We start from the raw sequence: 14925 nt of genomic DNA, 5'->3' as shown, positions 1-14925 counted from the left end.
ATACCACACTTGAGAGATTGCAAGGTGTACTGTATGCTGACACGGAGTTTGGTGTATTATATATTATTTCTATATAATAAGCATGCATTGATTTTGGAAGTAGGTCCTACCTGTGTTTCAATGTCCCATTGATTGAAAATAGTTTATATAATATGGATAAAAGTAAAATGTTTTACTGTATGGGCAACAAGGATGGGACGTAAAAACAATGATAAACATGACCATGAGAACATGTCCATAACATTTCCCAAATTATAGTTTTTTTTAAATGCTTACACACAATTACTCATACGATGGCTCCTTTTCTCTAAACTCTAGACAAAACCATAAAACACACACACAATATGCAAAATGTCAAACATCTCTTGCAAATCAAACACTACATTCAGAACTATTTTAACTCTTCTAAAGATGATGTTTTTGTGTAGAAACTCTGATTATCCACATACACATGTACAACTACACACAGATGTGACGGATGTAAAACACTCTCTCGTGTCTTTTGCTTGTTCAGTGTGTTTATCACACACACATCTACTGTAGTTATAGCACTGTTGAGTTGAGTAATGACACTGTTTGCCTGTTAGAGCTGCTTTACAGCAGAATCTCAATTTGTGTCTATTGTGAATCTGTATTGTGTGAAGTGATAGAAATAAAGCTGACAACTTAAATGTATATTCAGTATATATTTACAAAATAAACAGAAATACAAGGGTGAAATTTTTAGTTGATTATCAAAAGATTGAGTTTTGATTTGTAAGTGATCAGTTTATGTATAAGTGTTTCACAGCTGATCGTTGGCTTTATTGGCAGTTTTGGTTATTTGAGCAAGTTTAAGAGTAAGGCGTTTAATTTAATGTAGGTATTGTAGAATTAGGCAGAATTGAATTCAGAACATCTCAGTCTTTTAACAGGAAGACATTGTGTCAGACCCTCGAGTCCCAGCGTGACCGTTAGTTACACCGACCGCTGCGGTCTAACTCTAACAGGGATAAAGTATCATAAAAGCCTTTCATATGTTTAATGCTCTGTAACTGCAAATCGCCATACATACTGTAAGCTTTGTGTGAGGAACAGGGGCTCGTTCTTCGTACGTTGCTTATTACATCCGAGATCAAATGACACATCCAAGATGATATCATCGTGCTAATCATGATCTGGCTAACTCGGTTCTTCGAACACACTTGTTGTTTATGATTAGTATCGCTGGATTGAGTTATCTGAGATAACTGCGCGTTCATGCGCTGGGTTAAAAGGGGATATGTATCGATAGTAGAAACATTGATCAGCAACGCTGCTATTGGCTGCTCAGCGTGGCCAAAGAGCGCGCTCAGTTTTTCTCCTCAGCAGAGCAAGAACTAATAGTCGAAGTTTATTCGGTTATGTTTAATTAAAACGCCAGGGAACACCTCAAAGTCTGCAAAAGCCAGGAGAGAGGGCTGGCAAAAAGTAGCAGACAATTGAAATCCGTTAGAAGTGGCCATGTTAGATGTTTTTATCACTTAATAGCCTATATTTTTGTATTTTAATAATTGCATAATTACTTTGTTCATTGTAATGTCAGAGTCACCACACTAGAACATGGGAACAAATAAAAGTGAAGTACAAAAATATTTTACATAATGGTAATTTTTAGTTATTATAGTCTCTTTTATAAAAGGAACTGTTAAATAAATGGTTGTCTGTTTATAAAAGCAATCAAGAAAAAGATCTTATAGCCTACACTGTAAAATATTTTTTGCTGCATTAAATTAAGGCCGTATAGTCATTTCAACTGTTAAATCTTGAGTAATGATGAATTGCTTTGACTTGTGAAACTGAAAACTGATAAACTTATGTTAATGTAAAAAATATTTTGCCATGAGTTATTGATCACATGTTTCCCGAGTGTAGTTCATTGTAATGACATTGTGTTTTCCTCTTTTGTGCACTTTTACATAATACACCAACACTTGTATCTGTTCCCAAGAAAGTGGTGCTGAAATATGTGCAGTAAGTGGACATTTTCTAACTTTCCAAAGGAAAGAAAGTATAAGACTTTGTAATGTCCATTTGTTTCCATTGCACTGGACAGTGAATAAACCCTCTCAGATAACTGTCATATGGAGGAACTAGCCTACCTGCAAGTGCATAAATAACTTTACTTAATTTATACTTGTATGCTTTATGGCAGCAATATAAGTGTCAGGATTCCACATCTACAGAAAGGCCTACAGAAGAGTCTGCACAGACAGAGGACACATAGGCCTACAGGTGGGCAGTGGATAGCCAACTTTTCCTTTTTATTTGTTGCATGAGGCATGTGTCTATCTAATGTTGCAGGCACTTGAACACTGGCTTTTCTTTACAAAGAACAATTGAAATAAAACTCAAGGAACTAAGCATATTTGTCTTTTATTAAACATTTAATGAAAAGGTTATTTTTTTATTTTTTTTATGTTGTGTAATATGGCACATGCAGCAATGTCACAGGCCCTGTCAGGTGTGCAAACCTCAGACTTATCAGACACTGAAATCTTCCCTTTAGTTAGCCAAAGTTCATTTCATTGTGTGCCCTTGTCCTGGCTAGAGCTGCATTGTAACTGGTTTGGGTCAGGGAATGGGGTCATAAAACACCTGTCTGCAGGAACATGTCATAATCACCTATGAAAAAATGCAGTTCTGTTAGGATCAGCATAAGTGTATGTAATACAGTGAGCTTGATATTTAATTGTGGAACTTTCCTTACCACTTTCAAATAATGTGCATAAATGTGAATCTCTGAAAATTCTTAAGTCATGCACAGATCCTGGCCATTTTGCTTTCACATTTGTGATATGGAAGATTTTAGTCAACTGCCTTTTTTAAATTTGATATAATATTATTAATCTGGAATATTAAGAATCCCAATAGTAACTGGGCTGCACATTTACATTGTGAACCCCCTTTCTGTTCCCATAATCCCCTTCATTGAGGCCTTGATGGCAGTCTATGGTAGCCTATAGTCTATGGTACCAATCACGTTAGTGAAGCCTGAGTGACACATACTGTAATCGGCATGGTCATGATTGCATGATCTTCATAAAAAATGATGATAGCCTAAAAAAAAAAACTGCTTTAAAAAAACACTGCTTTACAACATTGGGTCTTAAGTGGCTTGGAAATGCCACAAAAAAACCTAAAACTGTTTTTTAAACCTAAAAGCGCCAGGTAAACTCCGAATGACACGACAGACAGCACTTTCCATCAAGTTCTCCGCATCTCCAATAGTGTAAAGGAAAGAGCCACTCGCAAATAATCTTAGGGCAATGCAAACAGTTTGTGCTGCAGTTAAAGCCCGACTCCGACAAGTCGAAAATAAATGTGCGTTTCCAACAATTTTATAATGTAAACGACAATCTCACGAGTCACGAGAAAATATATACATCTCAGAAAGTGCACTATCGCGCTCCGCTGGACTTCCCATATCAGCTCCGCTTATGAAGCCACAGTCTAATCCTGTTAACATGAAATAAGCCTCTGCTCCCGAGCAGGTTTAAGTTTGCGCACCTGTTGCTATGACAGCAAGTCCATGATGAGCGTCGAAGAACCAAACAATCCAAGATCATGCCAAATCGTCAACAATCAAATCCAGCTAACTGAGTTAGCGACGTATGAAGAACGGGCCCCAGATCTAAACTGAATTGATTACTCACAGAGCATCTTCTCCTCTTTGCTCTCTCGGTTCAATTTAATTCATCTGCAAACGGACGTGAAACATTCAGCGCCATATAAGGAGAAAAGGGAGGAGCAGAAACTGTACTTCATGTTCATTGGCTCTCGCTTGAATCATCATCATGAGAAATGTTTAAATGCAGAACCTCATGAGAACTAACCGAGAATTGACAAGAATGTGAAACGAGCCAGCAAGCAGCAAAACAAATCAATAATAGTAACTTTATTAACTTCACGGAACTTCATTATTATTTTTTTTATTTTTTTATTTGCATAATTATACAAGCAATAATACAGTATACAAATATTTAACATATAAAGTTCTAAATGAATCCAGAGCATCATAAGATATGAAGAACATTATAGGTAGCATTTATATCAAAGATGCTAAACAGTCAATTCACACATTAAGGAAATAAAGAAAAGAAAAAAACTTCATTATTGTCTGAATGTCCCAACTGAGAACCCAACTTAATAAATTAGTAAATTGTCCAGTATGAAAGTGTCCAGGGAATTCTTTAGTTGGCACAACATTTGGATTTTTGGTTTAAAATGTCTCTGTATGTTCAAAGTATAATTCCCATTACTAGCATTTAAGATAAAAAAAAAATATATATTGATCTCTGCCTCGGTTGACAAGCGTGAACATCACTTAGCATTTAAGATTGACCTTAACATGGCTTGTTTGGTCATTGTAATGTGCGCTGTTCTAAAAGGGTAAAAGGATAATCCTGCTGCCTGAAACAGTGCTGAAAGTCGAAGTACCAACGCATGATACTGAATTGAACTACTGTAACTCCAAAATGAACAACAATGATTTTTTAAAATTATTATTTACAGGATTAATATTTAACCCACAATGAACATCATACTTTCACACACATGTGGTTCCCCTTTTTTAAACATGTCTACAAACTGAAAGTACACATGCAGCACTAGAGCCACCACCCTTTATAGGAAACACATTTACGGGCGTTTCTTCAACTAGGGGCACTTTTAGGCTTGTGAAGTTGAATTTAAAAAACTTGTTCAAAAGTCACGTAACACAGTCTCATAAGTTTAAATAATTTGTCTAGTTTTGAGGTCTGTAAGAGGACAAACTTAGATTACAATATAAATTGTTAATATTTTACATTTTTTCCGACCTGCAATGAACAAATGTCATTTCCACCACATCTCTATATACAGCTGTTATTTAAAAATAGAATAATTATGCCACTCAAGAATTGTCTAAGATCATTTTTTGTAACTAGTTTTATCAGTTTTTCCACAATTTACAATAATTATACATTTGTCAATGAGATAAATGAACTGCCCTAAGGACCAAATGCTGAACTGTACACCTGTCACTCTGAAATTTAATATTGGTTTGGGCAAGAGCTTATTAGAAAATAAATAACTTGAATTTTTATATTAAGTAGAGCATGATCTCGTAAATTGTGGATACATTTTTAATGTGTGATGAGAACTTTTTTAATATTTTTAAAAAATGTGTGTGGTGCTGGAAATGACAATGAATTAACATGAATGTAGAGAAACAGTAGATATATTTATTAGAAAAACTCTTAAACTCATCACACTCAGTAAACTCAATTCACAAAGTCATTAAACATAACCACACCTCCTGTGTTTAGTGTAGTGCTGAGTTTGATGTTTACAACTGATCTGTCTCACAGATGAACGGTTACAGTGCATACTGTAAATAACTGACACAACTGATGGCAAGGCAAAAATATAAGCAATAAATGATGCAACAAAACTGAATTTTCCAAAATATAAGCAATAAATGATGCAACAAAACTGAATTTTCCTTTATCTAAATGAAATCAATAAATATAAAAGTATAATTTAGAAATAAAAATAATATTATAATATAAATATAAATATAAAAAGTATTGTAATTTATTATAATATTATAATATAAAAAGTATTACACAAATCGCTTTATGCACAGCTGCACTACTTCCTGAACTTCAGCCAGCTCTTTGTTTCCTGTCTGCCATTATTGGACAAACTGATTAATCCAGGTGTGTCTGATTATTGCTACTGAGGTCAGGCACACCTGGATTAATCAGTTTGTCCAATAATGGCAGACAGGAAACAAAGAGCTGGCTGAAGTTCAGGAAGTAGTGCAGCTGTGCATAAAGCCCATTGTACTTTGTAACCATAAATGTCATTTCCACCACAGAGGGCAGTGTGGTAGAGGGCAGTGTGGTAGAGGGCAGTGTGGTAGAGGAGAGCGTGGTGGAGGGCAGTGTGGTGGAGGGGAGTGTGGTAGAGGGGAGTGTGGTAGAGGGGAGTGTGGTGGAGGGCAGTGTGGTGGAGGGCAGTGTGGTGGAGGGCAGTGTGGTGGAGGGCAGTGTGGTGGAGGGCAGTGTGGTAGAGGGGAGTGTGGTGGAGGGGAGTGTGGTGGAGGGGAGTGTGGTGGAGGGGAGTGTGGTGGAGGGCAGTGTGGTGGAGGGGAGTGTGGTGGAGGGCAGTGTGGTGGAGGGCAGTGTGGTGGAGGGGAGTGTGGTGGAGGGGAGTGTGGTGGAGGGCAGTGTGGTGGAGGGCAGTGTGGTGGAGGGCAGTGTGGTGGAGGGGAGTGTGGTGGAGGGCAGTGTGGTGGAGGGCAGTGTGGTGGAGGGCAGTGTGGTAGAGGGGACTGTGGTAGAGGGGAGTGTGGTAGAGGGCAGTGTGGTAGAGGGCAGTGTGGTAGAGGGGAGTGTGGTAGAGGGGAGTGTGGTAGAGGGCAGTGTGGTAGAGGGCAGTGTGGTAGAGGGCAGTGTGGTAGAGGGGAGTGTGGTAGAGGGCAGTGTGGTAGAGGGGAGTGTGGTAGAGGGCAGTGTGGTAGAGGGCAGTGTGGTAGAGGGGAGTGTGGTAGAGGGGAGTGTGGTAGAGGGCAGTGTGGTAGAGGGCAGTGTGGTAGAGGGGAGTGTGGTAGAGAGCAGTGTGGTAGAGGGCAGTGTGGTGGAGGGCAGTGTGGTGGAGGGCAGTGTGGTAGAGGGCAGTGTGGTAGAGGGGACTGTGGTAGAGGGGAGTGTGGTAGAGGGCAGTGTGGTAGAGGGCAGTGTGGTAGAGGGGAGTGTGGTAGAGGGGAGTGTGGTAGAGGGCAGTGTGGTAGAGGGCAGTGTGGTAGAGGGCAGTGTGGTAGAGGGGAGTGTGGTAGAGGGCAGTGTGGTAGAGGGGAGTGTGGTAGAGGGCAGTGTGGTAGAGGGCAGTGTGGTAGAGGGGAGTGTGGTAGAGGGGAGTGTGGTAGAGGGCAGTGTGGTAGAGGGCAGTGTGGTAGAGGGGAGTGTGGTAGAGGGGAGTGTGGTAGAGGGCAGTGTGGTAGAGGGGAGTGTGGTAGAGGGGAGTGTGGTAGAGGGCAGTGTGGTAGAGGGGAGTGTGGTAGAGGGCAGTGTGGTAGAGGGGAGTGTGGTAGAGGGCAGTGTGGTGGAGGGCAGTGTGGTAGAGGGGAGTGTGGTAGAGGGCAGTGTGGTGGAGGGGAGTGTGGTGGAGGGGAGTGTGGTGGAGGGGAGTGTGGTGGAGGGGAGTGTGGTGGAGGGGAGTGTGGTGGAGGGCAGTGTGGTGGAGGGCAGTGTGGTGGAGGGGAGTGTGGTGGAGGGCAGTGTGGTAGAGGGCAGTGTGGTAGAGGGGAGTGTGGTAGAGGGCAGTGTGGTAGAGGGCAGTGTGGTGGAGGGCAGTGTGGTGGAGGGCAGTGTGGTAGAGGGCAGTGTGGTAGAGGGGAGTGTGGTAGAGGGGAGTGTGGTAGAGGGCAGTGTGGTAGAGGGCAGTGTGGTAGAGGGGAGTGTGGTAGAGGGGAGTGTGGTAGAGGGCAGTGTGGTAGAGGGCAGTGTGGTAGAGGGCAGTGTGGTAGAGGGGAGTGTGGTAGAGGGCAGTGTGGTAGAGGGGAGTGTGGTAGAGGGCAGTGTGGTAGAGGGCAGTGTGGTAGAGGGGAGTGTGGTAGAGGGGAGTGTGGTAGAGGGCAGTGTGGTAGAGGGCAGTGTGGTAGAGGGGAGTGTGGTAGAGGGGAGTGTGGTAGAGGGGAGTGTGGTAGAGGGGAGTGTGGTAGAGGGCAGTGTGGTAGAGGGGAGTGTGGTAGAGGGCAGTGTGGTAGAGGGGAGTGTGGTAGAGGGCAGTGTGGTAGAGGGGAGTGTGGTAGAGGGCAGTGGGGTAGAGGGGAGTGTGGTAGAGGGGAGTGTGGTAGAGGGCAGTGTGGTAGAGGGCAGTGTGGTAGAGGGCAGTGTGGCAGAGGGCAGTGTGGCGGAGGGCAGTGTGGCGGAGGGCAGTGTGGCGGAGGGCAGTGTGGTGGAGGGCAGTGTGGTGGAGGGCAGTGTGGTGGAGGGCAGTGTGGTGGAGGGCAGTGTGGTGGAGGGGAGTGTGGTAGAGGGCAGTGTGGCGGAGGGCAGTGTGGCAGAGGGAGGGGAGTGTGGTGGAGGGCAGTGTGGTAGAGGGCAGTGTGGCAGAGGGGAGTGTGGTAGAGGGCAGTGTGGTAGAGGGGAGTGTGGTGGAGGGCAATGTGGTAGAGGGGAGTGTGGTAGAGGGCAGGGTGGTAGAGGGGAGTGTGGTGGAGGGCAATGTGGTAGAGGGGAGTGTGGTAGAGGGCAGTGTGGTAGAGGGGAGTGTGGTGGAGGGCAATGTGGTAGAGGGGAGTGTGGTAGAGGGCAGTGTGGCGGAGGGCAGTGTGGCAGAGGGGAGTGTGGTAGAGGGCAGTGTGGTAGAGGGCAGTGTGGCGGAGGGCAGTGTGGCAGAGGGAGGGGAGTGTGGTGGAGGGCAGTGTGGTAGAGGGCAGTGTGGTAGAGGGGAGTGTGGTGGAGGGCAATGTGGTAGAGGGCAGTGTGGTAGAGGGCAGTGTGGTGGAGGGCAGTGTGGTAGAGGGCAGTGTGGTGGAGGGCAGTGTGGTAGAGGGCAGTGTGGTGGAGGGCAGTGTGGTAGAGGGCAGTGTGGTAGAGGGCAGTGTGGTGGAGGGCAGTGTGGTAGAGGGGAGTGTGGTGGAGGGCAGTGTGGTGGAGGGCAGTGTGGTGGAGGGCAGTGTGGTAGAGGGCAGTGTGGTAGAGGGCAGTGTGGTGGAGGGGAGTGTGGTAGAGGGCAGTGTGGTAGAGGGCAGTGTGGTAGAGGGGAGTGTGGTGGAGGGCAGTGTGGTGGAGGGCAGTGTGGTGGAGGGGAGTGTGGTGGAGGGGAGTGTGGTGGAGGGCAGTGTGGTAGAGGGCAGTGTGGTAGAGGGCAGTGTGGTAGAGGGGAGTGTGGTGGAGGGCAGTGTGGTAGAGGGCAGTGTGGTAGAGGGCAGTGTGGTAGAGGGCAGTGTGGTAGAGGGCAGTGTGGTGGAGGGGAGTGTGGTGGAGGGCAGTGTGGTAGAGGGCAGTGTGGTAGAGGGCAGTGTGGTAGAGGGCAGTGTGGTAGAGGGCAGTGTGGTAGAGGGGAGTGTGGTGGAGGGCAGTGTGGTAGAGGGCAGTGTGGTAGAGGGGAGTGTGGTGGAGGGGAGTGTGGTGGAGGGCAGTGTGGTGGAGGGCAGTGTGGTGGAGGGGAGTGTGTTGGAGGGCAGTGTGGTAGAGGGCAGTGTGGTGGAGGGCAGTGTGGTGGAGGGGAGTGTGTTGGAGGGCAGTGTAGTAGAGGGCAGTGTGGTGGAGGGGAGTGTGGTGGAGGGGAGTGTGTTGGAGGGCAGTGTGGTAGAGGGCAGTGTGGTAGAGGGCAGTGTGGTAGAGGGCAGTGTGGTAGAGGGGAGTGTGGTGGAGGGGAGTGTGTTGGAGGGCAGTGTGGTAGAGGGCAGTGTGGTAGAGGGCAGTGTGGTAGAGGGCAGTGTGGTAGAGGGGAGTGTGGTGGAGGGCAGTGTGGTAGAGGGCAGTGTGGTAGAGGGCAGTGTGGTGGAGGGCAGTGTGGTAGAGGGCAGTGTGGTAGAGGGCAGTGTGGTAGAGGGCAGTGTGGTAGAGGGGAGTGTGGTGGAGGGCAGTGTGGTGGAGGGCAGTGTGGTGGAGGGCAGTGTGGTAGAGGGCAGTGTGGTGGAGGGCAGTGTGGTAGAGGGCAGTGTGGTAGAGGGCAGTGTGGTAGAGGGCAGTGTGGTAGAGGGGAGTGTGGTGGAGGGCAGTGTGGTGGAGGGCAGTGTGGTGGAGGGCAGTGGTGGAGGGCAGTGTGGTGGAGGGCAGTGTGGTGGAGGGCAGTGTGGTAGAGGGCAGTGTGGTGGAGGGGAGTGTGGTGGAGGGCAGTGTGGCGGAGGGCAGTGTGGTAGAGGGCAGTGTGGTAGAGGGCAGTGTGGTAGAGGGCAGTGTGGTAGAGGGCAGTGTGGTGGAGGGGAGTGTGGTGGAGGGGAGTGTGGTAGAGGGCAGTGTGGTGGAGGGGAGTGTGATGGAGGGGAGTGTGGTGGAGGGCAGTGTGGTAGAGGGCAGTGTGGTGGAGGGCAGTGTGGTAGAGGGCAGTGTGGTGGAGGGGAGTGTGGTGGAGGGGAGTGTGGTGGAGGGGAGTGTGGTGGAGGGCAGTGTGGTGGAGGGCAGTGTGGTGGAGGGGAGTGTGGTGGAGGGCAGTGTGGAGGGGAGTGTGGTGGAGGGGAGTGTGGTGGAGGGGAGTGTGGTGGAGGGCAGTGTGGTGGAGGGGAGTGTGGTGGAGGGGAGTGTGGTGGAGGGGAGTGTGGTGGAGGGGAGTGTGGTGGAGGGGAGTGTGGTGGAGGGCAGTGTGGTGGAGGGGAGTGTGGTGGAGGGGAGTGTGGTGGAGGGGAGTGTGGTGGAGGGGAGTGTGGTGGAGGGCAGTGTGGTAGAGGGCAGTGTGGTGGAGGGGAGTGTGGTGGAGGGGAGTGTGGTGGAGGGGAGTGTGGTGGAGGGGAGTGTGGTGGAGGGCAGTGTGGTAGAGGGCAGTGTGGTGGAGGGGAGTGTGGTGGAGGGCAGTGTGGTAGAGGGCAGTGTGGTGGAGGGCAGTGTGGTAGAGGGCAGTGTGGTGGAGGGGAGTGTGGTGGAGGGGAGTGTGGTGGAGGGGAGTGTGGTGGAGGAGAGTGTGGTGGAGGGCAGTGTGGTGGAGGGCAGTGTGGTAGAGGGCAGTGTGGTGGAGGGCAGTGTGGTAGAGGGCAGTGTGGTGGAGGGCAGTGTGGTGGAGGGGAGTGTGGTGGAGGGGAGGGGAGGGCAGTGTGGTGGAGGGGAGTGTGGTGGAGGGCAGTGTGGTAGAGGGCAGTGTGGTAGAGGGCAGTGTGGTAGAGGGCAGTGTGGTGGAGGGCAGTGTGGTGGAGGGGAGTGTGGTGGAGGGGAGGGGAGGGCAGTGTGGTGGAGGGGAGTGTGGTGGAGGGCAGTGTGGTGGAGGGCAGTGTGGTAGAGGGCAGTGTGGTGGAGGGCAGTGTGGTAGAGGGCAGTGTGGTGGAGGGCAGTGTGGTGGAGGGGAGTGTGGTGGAGGGGAGGGGAGGGCAGTGTGGTGGAGGGGAGTGTGGTGGAGGGCAGTGTGGTGGAGGGGAGTGTGGTAAAAGGGGAGTGTGGTAGAGGGGAGTGTGGTAGAGGGCAGTGTGGTAGAGGGCAGTGTGGTAGAGGGCAGTGTGGTAGAGGGCAGTGTGGTAGAGGGCAGTGTGGTAGAGGGGAGTGTGGTGGAGGGCAGTGTGGTAGAGGGGAGTGTGGTAGAGGGGAGTGTGGTGGAGGGCAGTGTGGTGGAGGGCAGTGTGGTAGAGGGCAGTGTGGTAGAGGGCAGTGTGGTAGAGGGCAGTGTGGTAGAGGGGAGTGTGGTAGAGGGGAGTGTGGTGGAGGGGAGTGTGGTGGAGGGCAGTGTGGTAGAGGGGAGTGTGGTAGAGGGGAGTGTGGTAGAGGGCAGTGTGGTAGAGGGGAGTGTGGTGGAGGGCAGTGTGGTGGAGGGCAGTGTGGTAGAGGGGAGTGTGGTGGAGGGCAGTGTGGTGGAGGGCAGTGTGGTAGAGGGCAGTGTGGTAGAGGGCAGTGTGGTAGAGGGCAGTGTGGTAGAGGGGAGTGTGGTGGAGGGGAGTGTGGTAGAGGGGAGTGTGGTGGAGGGGAGTGTGGTGGAGGGCAGTGTGGTAGAGGGCAGTGTGGTAGAGGGCAGTGTGGTAGAGGGGAGTGTGGTGGAGGGCAGTGTGGTGGAGGGCAGTGTGGTAGAGGGGAGTGTGGTGGAGGGGAGTATGGTGGAGGGCAGTGTGGTGGAGGGCAGTGTGGTAGAGGGGAGTGTGGTGGAGGGGAGTGTGGTAGAGGGGAGTGTGGTGGAGGGGAGTGTGGTGGAGGGCAGTGTGGTAGAGGGCAGTGTGGTAGAGGGCAGTGTGGTGGAGGGCAGTGTGGTGGAGGGGAGTGTGGTGGAGGGGAGGGGAGGGCAGTGTGGTGGAGGGGAGTGTGGTGGAGGGCAGTGTGGTGGAGGGGAGTGTGGTAAAAGGGGAGTGTGGTAGAGGGGAGTGTGGTAGAGGGCAGTGTGGTAGAGGGCAGTGTGGTAGAGGGCAGTGTGGTAGAGGGCAGTGTGGTAGAGGGGAGTGTGGTGGAGGGCAGTGTGGTGGAGGGCAGTGTGGTAGAGGGGAGTGTGGTGGAGGGCAGTGTGGTGGAGGGCAGTGTGGTAGAGGGCAGTGTGGTAGAGGGCAGTGTGGTAGAGGGCAGTGTGGTAGAGGGGAGTGTGGTAGAGGGGAGTGTGGTAGAGGGGAGTGTGGTGGAGGGGAGTGTGGTGGAGGGCAGTGTGGTAGAGGGGAGTGTGGTAGAGGGGAGTGTGGTAGAGGGCAGTGTGGTAGAGGGGAGTGTGGTGGAGGGCAGTGTGGTGGAGGGCAGTGTGGTAGAGGGGAGTGTGGTGGAGGGCAGTGTGGTGGAGGGCAGTGTGGTAGAGGGCAGTGTGGTAGAGGGGAGTGTGGTGGAGGGGAGTGTGGTAGAGGGGAGTGTGGTGGAGGGGAGTGTGGTGGAGGGCAGTGTGGTAGAGGGCAGTGTGGTAGAGGGCAGTGTGGTAGAGGGGAGTGTGGTGGAGGGCAGTGTGGTGGAGGGCAGTGTGGTAGAGGGGAGTGTGGTGGAGGGGAGTATGGTGGAGGGCAGTGTGGTGGAGGGCAGTGTGGTAGAGGGCAGTGTGGTAGAGGGCAGTGTGGTAGAGGGCAGTGTGGTAGAGGGGAGTGTGGTAGAGGGGAGTGTGGTAGAGGGGAGTGTGGTGGAGGGGAGTGTGGTGGAGGGCAGTGTGGTAGAGGGGAGTGTGGTGGAGGGGAGTGTGGTGGAGGGCAGTGTGGTGGAGGGCAGTGTGGTAGAGGGGAGTGTGGTAGAGGGCAGTGTGGTAGAGGGCAGTGTGGTAGAGGGCAGTGTGGTAGAGGGCAGTGTGGTAGAGGGGAGTGTGGTGGAGGGCAGTGTGGTGGAGGGCAGTGTGGTAGAGGGGAGTGTGGTGGAGGGCAGTGTGGTGGAGGGCAGTGTGGTAGAGGGGAGTGTGGTGGAGGGGAGTGTGGTAGAGGGGAGTGTGGTAGAGGGCAGTGTGGTAGAGGGGAGTGTGGTAGAGGGGAGTGTGGTGGAGGGCAGTGTGGTGGAGGGGAGTGTGGTGGAGGGCAGTGTGGTGGAGGGCAGTGTGGTGGAGGGCAGTGTGGTAGAGGGCAGTGTGGTAGAGGGCAGTGTGGTAGAGGGCAGTGTGGTAGAGGGGAGTGTGGTAGAGGGGAGTGTGGTAGAGGGGAGTGTGGTGGAGGGGAGTGTGGTGGAGGGCAGTGTGGTAGAGGGGAGTGTGGTAGAGGGGAGTGTGGTAGAGGGCAGTGTGGTGGAGGGGAGTGTGGTGGAGGGCAGTGTGGTGGAGGGCAGTGTGGTAGAGGGGAGTGTGGTGGAGGGCAGTGTGGTGGAGGGCAGTGTGGTAGAGGGCAGTGTGGTAGAGGGCAGTGTGGTAGAGGGCAGTGTGGTAGAGGGGAGTGTGGTGGAGGGGAGTGTGGTAGAGGGGAGTGTGGTGGAGGGGAGTGTGGTGGAGGGCAGTGTGGTAGAGGGCAGTGTGGTAGAGGGCAGTGTGGTAGAGGGGAGTGTGGTGGAGGGCAGTGTGGTGGAGGGCAGTGTGGTAGAGGGGAGTGTGGTGGAGGGGAGTATGGTGGAGGGCAGTGTGGTGGAGGGCAGTGTGGTAGAGGGCAGTGTGGTAGAGGGCAGTGTGGTAGAGGGCAGTGTGGTAGAGGGGAGTGTGGTAGAGGGGAGTGTGGTAGAGGGGAGTGTGGTGGAGGGGAGTGTGGTGGAGGGCAGTGTGGTAGAGGGGAGTGTGGTGGAGGGGAGTGTGGTGGAGGGCAGTGTGGTGGAGGGCAGTGTGGTAGAGGGGAGTGTGGTAGAGGGCAGTGTGGTAGAGGGCAGTGTGGTAGAGGGCAGTGTGGTAGAGGGCAGTGTGGTGGAGGGGAGTGTGGTGGAGGGCAGTGTGGTGGAGGGCAGTGTGGTAGAGGGGAGTGTGGTGGAGGGCAGTGTGGTGGAGGGCAGTGTGGTAGAGGGGAGTGTGGTGGAGGGGAGTGTGGTAGAGGGGAGTGTGGTAGAGGGCAGTGTGGTAGAGGGCAGTGTGGTAGAGGGCAGTGTGGTGGAGGGCAGTGTGGTAGAGGGCAGTGTGGTAGAGGGCAGTGTGGCGGAGGGGAGTGTGGTGGAGGGCAGTGTGGCGGAGGGGAGTGTGGTAGAGGGCAGTGTGGTAGAGGGCAGTGTGGTAGAGGGCAGTGTGGTGGAGGGCAGTGTGGTGGAGGGCAGTGTGGTAGAGGGGAGTGTGGTAGAGGGCAGTGTGGTGGAGGGCAGTGTGGTAGAGGGCAGTGTGGTAGAGGGCAGTGTGGTAGAGGGCAGTGTGGTAGAGGGCAGTGTGGTGGAGGGCAGTGTGGTAGAGGGGAGTGTGGTGGAGGGGAGTGTGGTGGAGGGGAGTGTGGTGGAGGGGAGTGTGGTGGAGGGCAGTGTGGTGGAGGGCAGTGTGGTGGAGGGCAGTGTGGTGGAGGGCAGTGTGGTGGAGGGGAGTGTGGTGGAGGGGAGTGTGGTGGAGGGGAGTGTGGTAGAGGGCAGTGTGGTAGAGGGCAGTGTGGTGGAGGGCAGTGTGGTAGAGGGCAGTGTGGTAGAGGGCAGTGTGGTAGAGGGCAGTGTGGTGGAGGGCAGTGTGGTGGAAATGACATTTCTGTAGTTTTTTGTGAAAAAATGGAAGATAGCTTCACTGATTAGCTTTGAATTTATACTTAGCATTTCATGTATGCAAAATACTTTTATTTTTAACTTTTTAAAAACACCCATGAAGGTACAGCATGTTTGGAAATGACGTACAATAAATATATTAACTGATCAAGCAATATTTACCTTGATTTTTCTTATTTTGTTCTTGATGAAAATGTAAAATTGCCTCCATGTCCAACATGTGCTCTGATGTCTCTGAACATTT

This window comes from Leuciscus leuciscus (assembly GCF_965113295.1).
Source record: "Leuciscus leuciscus genome assembly, chromosome: 22".
Classification (NCBI taxonomy): Eukaryota; Metazoa; Chordata; class Actinopteri; order Cypriniformes; family Leuciscidae; genus Leuciscus; species Leuciscus leuciscus.
Note: the sequence above shows the minus strand (reverse complement) of the source record.